This window comes from Silene latifolia, chromosome Y (assembly GCF_048544455.1).
Source record: "Silene latifolia isolate original U9 population chromosome Y, ASM4854445v1, whole genome shotgun sequence".
Classification (NCBI taxonomy): Eukaryota; Viridiplantae; Streptophyta; class Magnoliopsida; order Caryophyllales; family Caryophyllaceae; genus Silene; species Silene latifolia.
In genome coordinates, this window is record NC_133538.1 from 486225240 (window position 1) to 486231381 (window position 6142).

General features: G+C 34.2%; 1 long non-coding RNA gene across 2 annotated transcripts; it reads left to right on the forward strand.

Annotated features, from left to right (window-relative positions):
- Positions 1 to 1962: 1962 nt before the first annotated feature.
- LOC141627314 (uncharacterized) lies at positions 1963 to 5611 on the forward strand. 2 transcript variants are annotated; one of them, XR_012536880.1, is made up of 4 exons: positions 1963 to 2066; positions 2868 to 2999; positions 3681 to 3736; positions 4847 to 5611. It is a non-coding gene; the product is annotated as an uncharacterized LOC141627314 (long non-coding RNA). The 2 variants fall into 2 exon arrangements; XR_012536879.1 differs by lacking the exon at positions 1963 to 2066 and having other exon boundaries at positions 2511 to 2999.
- The last annotated feature ends 531 nt before the right edge of the window (positions 5612 to 6142 follow it).

Consider the following 6142-nt stretch of genomic DNA (forward strand, 5'->3'; position numbering starts at 1 on the left):
CTCACTGCAGGCACCACTGAATCAGAAAACATTTCAGAAGAAGTTGGGGTACCACCTAGCATACAAGGAGAGACCTACTGCTGTTCAGTAGCAGGCAGTAAAATTTGGGGACCAGAGTTGGCCAAAGTGTGCAGTGTGTGAGAGGCTTCAAGTTCTCCTTCCTCAAGGGTAGCCAAAGATGCAAAAGCATTCTCAGAGGTAAGCTTGAGATTAGGGATTAGCAGAGTTGTGGCACCTCTCTTCAAGGCTATTTAAGGTGAGCACAAGTTGCCCTTCTTGCTGCATTTTGAGTGCATTCCAGCAGGTTCTGACAGTGAAACAGACTCTGGTATCTCTTGTGGGATAGGTTCAGACCCATCAAGACTCACTTTAGTCACCACTGAGTCAGAAATCACTGCAGAGGAAGCTGGGGAACCACCTAGCATGCAAGGGGAGACATGTTGCTGCCCATATTTTGACAATAAGGTCTTTGGCATCTCCACTACCTTTTGCTTATTTTTCTTACAAGTTTTGAGCAAATGACCCATCTTACCACATCCTGAACAATAATGAGGGATCCACTCATACTCCACCCTTTGAGTGGAAGGACCAAAAGGGGTATTCAAACTGATTTCAAGAGGAAGTTGTCCTGCAATATCCACCTCAATCATGACTCTGGCAAAAGATAGTTTTTCCTTATTAGTGGTAGGTATGTCAGAAAACATTGGCCTCCCTATTTTGCTAGACATCTTGCTAAGCACAGCACTAGACCAAAGGTATGGGTCAAGGTCAGGGAAGAGAACCCAAATAGGCATAACAGAAACCTTTTCCGTTTCAAAAGAGAAAGAAGGGTGCCATTGCTTAAGGATCAAGGAGTATAACCCCATTTTCCAAGGACCCTCCCTAAGCACAGTGTTCATTTCAGCTTCAGTAGAGAATATAAAGCTAAACCAACCCTTCTTGTAGTATTGCACCACAGGAGAAGCAATGTGATGCCAGTTCTTGGTAACAAACTCATAAACCTGCTTCAGAGACGGTTTAGACCCCAACAAATGACCCATGAGAGTGTAATTCCAGATCTCTAATTCTCCAGCAATATCTTCCAAAACAACATCAATTTCCTCAGCATTCTTATAGTTTTCATGAAATGAGAGGCTCATGCCCAACTGAGATTTAGGTGTTACAATTTCAGACCATTTCTTTGCTATTTCAGCACCATTAATGGCGGATTTAGCAGGAACAATAGGAACATCAACAATGGGGACAATAACAGGTATAGTAGTATCAACTAAGGGGCGTTAAGAGACTACACCAGTAGCTTCAACAGATTGATGCTTCTGAGGTGCAGAAACAGAGTCTACCATGTCCGAAGAAGGTAAAATTGACGAAGGAGTATCAATTTCCACAGAATTATTAACAAGATTCACAGTATTAGGCACAAGATGTGCAGAATTTCTAGGTTTCGAAATTGTAGATTGAATCACATTAACAATTAGATCATTCAAGAGAGGTTGACAATTGGGGGACGTATGGGTTTCAATTAATTGTTCAAGATTTGCAGAATTTTGAGTAAAAATGGTACCATGAGATGCGAAAAGAGAAGAGGAATCCATTGATGATCTTCCTTTTGGAGGACGACCTCTACCCCGCGCCATGAGAGCTAGAATAAGGTCCGCAACAATGGAGTTTCAGAGCAAAATTCTAGAGAGAGAAAGCGTCGCTCAAAAACATGACATTATTATAACCAGCTGCCGCACTTAAATCCCCATACTTAGCACACTTACGCTGAGCAGCATCAGCGACAACCCGGCTGGGCACATAATAATAATAATGATGATGATGATGATGACGATGACGATGACGATGACGACGACGACGACGACGACGACGACGACGACAACAATAACAACAACAACAACAACAACAACAACAACAACAACAACAACAACAACAACAACAACAACAATAATAATAATAATAAAATTCTAATTCTACCTTCGTTCTTTCCGCCGTCAATTGTTTACAACAGTTCCTCCCTCTAAAGTCCCTTCTCATTCTCTGAGATAATCATCTTGCTAAATACTACTGTATGTATCTTTTGATTGTAAATGTTCAAATCCTTTTATAAATTCTTTACCATGCAATGTTTCATCATTCCTACATGCATTCCAATTTACCCTTAAGACTCATTCTCATCATATATTCCGTATATGATTCTTATGAATATACTCTGTTCCTTATATGGTTTTCTAGAAGAGGAGAAGCATCCTGGTATTGAGTAAAAACAATTTTTTTGCAATTGTTATGCCCCAAAATCTGCAAATTTTATAAGGTTGTGCTATTTTCACCTTCATACACAAATTACTATATGTTTTTTTTATATTATGCGGATTTAGTCTTTTGATACCAGAAGTCCCTCAAATGTTAGTTTATATAAGTTTATAGCTTGTAACTATTCCATTTTTGTTTGTGGATTCAATTATTATAAGCATAGCATAAAATTACTTTTGTATCAATTCTTTTCGATTTCGGGTTCTATATTCATGTTTCACCAAGTATTTCACTAAACCATAATCTTTTCAACTCATTAGTCAGTTTAGCCGTCTTATTAAATTTTTTAGTCTTCCTGACACTTGAACTATCAACTAACAATAAACCCCTCTAAATTTTCAATCTTCACTGTTTTTCCCTACTACTGTACTTGACTGGTGACAATACTCCTTTTATTTGATTAAATCTAATATGCATCAAGGGGTCAGTAAAGATGCATTTAAAATGCTCTAAGTAATATCGTCTAATTTGTTATGAGTATGATAATTTGATTTTATTATTTATTGCATTTGAATTGTTATCTTCTCCTTTCTAATTTAATCGGAAATTGGACTAAGTTCTAGGTTGGATGAGCATATCTATCACATCTATCTATTTGTTGACTTATTGAAACTAAACTGGGAGTGTACGGGTTGATAATTGTTGAAAGATTGCTCCATAATTTTTTAATCCCTTCTCGATATTCTTATGTAAGTCCTTTTCCCCTCTTTTTTATCTCTTTGTTTTTTTTTTATTTTTTGGTCAACAAAGTTCGGGCATGTCGTTCAATCCATTATCGGGTAACCTATAAAATCTCAGTTTCTAATTTTTTCAGTGTTGCCAATTCCTTGGTTTTTAAATTAAATTACGCATGAGTACATTGGTGAAGGTATTTTCTGGTGTTATAATTTGAATGTTCCAACCAATTACTCTCAAATTTCAATTATTTACCATAACATAGCTACGGAAGAAGATGAATATGATATATGTACATAACTACCAAACCATATACGACTTAACCCGAGTACATCACTCTCAATTTTCAATTATAATGGGACTACTTAAGGTGTTCTTATCAATAAATTTACCCTTCAAAACTAAATAACATTTTCTACAAGCTCTTATCAACCTTAGTAGATATAATTTAATGTATAATGTAGGAACTATGTGACCTATGGGCTGATTTAATAGTGCTTTTCTGAATTTTGATTATTTTGAATGCATCAAATGCATAACTTTTGTTCATTTCTCAATTGATCCTGCCACTTTCCCGTTGTTTAGTCCTGAACTAATATGTGTGACTATTTCTATGAATGCTCTCTATTTCTCTAGCTTAATTTCCCTCTTCATCTGCCAGCTACTGATAACCTAATTTATCCTCTTTAAATCAGTTTCGAAATTGGTGGTTTATTTTGGCTGGAAACACTAGAATTGAAATAGTAATCAGGTACCTCGTGCTCCTTGACATTTCATCATCTTCATCATTTGTATCGTTAGATTGGTAGTATTCTATATAGATTTACTCTTTCAATCGTTACATTATATATTTTTAAGCAACAACTTATAAAAATTTAAAAAAAATCCATGGAAAAGCCCCTCTTATAAGTTATGAGATCTTATGCAGTTTTGCTCTTTAAATTCGTCAAAATTAAATGTGGTCGTTTTATTTATTATAAATTGCCAATTTGCATTAACACCCAAAATTTATAGTTTAAATATAGCTCTTGCATTCTTATTTCTCAGTTGACGGTGTAATGTTGTTCCTCAAAATGCAAGGATAGTAATGATTGATATTCATAAAGTTTATGGTTTCTAATACCAACTTTCACTTTATAAACAAGTTAGGGCAATAGCAATGGGGACAAATAAGAAGTTGTTCCATATCTTATAAGGAACTTCTTACCAATTGCTCTACCTAATAAAAAGTTCCTTATATGAAACCGTTTTTTAAAGTAAGAAACCGGTTTTATGTTAGGAAAAAGAGAGGAGAAGGGGGACCACATAGAAAGTATGAAACTTTTACCACTGAGAAGAATTAGAAAGTTTCATAACTAATTATGTGGGTTGATGTCTCAATGATAAAGTTTAGTATGGAACTTCAACCATTGTTATTGCCCTTATATACATGTATCCTTGGTGTACAAACTTAGCCTTTAATTTTATTGGTCTTTTCAATTTTTCTTCCTTCATTTTCCTCAAACATCAATTATTAGCGAGGTGATTTCATTTGCTCTCTTACTAATCAACCTCTTAAATAGCCTTATACATTATTTTTTCATACCCAAGTAAGTTCTTTTCAGAGGTTATGTATGGACATATGGTCTACAAATTGTGTATTGTGTACACAACACTGAGTAGAAAACCCATATTACAATGTCGTAGAGTATTTTTTCTTCCTTCATTTTCCTCGAACATCAATTGTTTTTCTCATGTTTTCGTGCTTATTTGATAAATTATGCGGCCATATTATGTTGTAGAGTATTGGTTTATGTAAGAATTATTAATTATAATTATTAACGACTTCTGATGAGAATTTTTTTGTTGTCTTTTATGTTAGGTATCGACTTCTACTCAACCAGTAGGTGAAAATGCAAATAATTGATTTCACGGATTTGCCAAAGTTGTCGTACAATTTATTTTGACAGATTGAGTAAAGAATACGGAAAATTCACGTGGTATCCCTAAACTTCGCCATTTTGTACGTGGTATCCAACTTTTTAAGTTTGTGCACAGGGTACCCTTAAGCTTTGATTTTCAAGTATGACGTGTCCTTTTTATCGTTCTTAAAATCTTTAATTGAGCATAAACCATAGACCGGAAATCGGAATTGAACAATTTTTTTTTCAAACTTGATTATCTTTTCGAGATCTATAATTTTATAAAACGAAAAACGGTCATTCATAAATTTAAGATCGAAATTACGGTTGATTTAAGGTTGTCGGATAAATAAAACTCTATAAAATGCCCGTCGACAATTTTTTTATCTCAAATCGTAGATTATGAAAAGAAAATCATTTTAGGACAAAAAAGGCCGATTCCGAATTTTGATGTAGGAGTTACGCTCAATTGAAAGTTTTTGTAGCGACAAAAAGGACATATTGTGCATGAAAATGAAATGTAAAGGGTGTCGTGTACACAAACTTAAAATATTGGACACCATGTGAAAAGTGGCAAAGTTGAAGAGTACCACGTGAATTTTCCGTAAAGAATATATGTAACAACATAGTTTTAGATTTCACCATCCTGAAGATGTATATTTATGTTTTGGAAGACCATTATCTTCCCTAAAAATGTAAATTATACTACTCCGTAATATATAACATTGAATAAGCATTTTCCTTTTTCATGTTGCTCTAAAATTCTGGCACATGAAGTTGGATGTCATCTCACATATTAGTGTTATTTATTCATTTCACTTTAGTAGTTCTTTTGTTTTGCTTTTTTCAAAGGTTATCGTCGAACGGATTCTAAATTAGTAGCCGAAGTTCTAAACTACTACAGTAGTATATATGTACATGATTTGTCTCATTCATTTGTTACCGTTTTAATGCTTTGCGAGAGATTTTAATGAAAGATAACAAATGAATGATACAGATAAAATACTACGAAAATGGTGAATAAAATTATAAATGTAAAATGATAATGTAAAATTGTAAATGGCTAAATATGGTACTAACAGATAAACCATTAGATTATGAACTTATTTGTTCCTAAAATTCTTTTATACAGAACCGTGCAACTTTGCACGGGTTCTAAACTAGTATAATATAATAAAACAACAACCAAATCATGTTTTTTCCGTCCAACACCTCACTTCCACACTAATCATAGTTTTTAGGATCATTTTAAAATA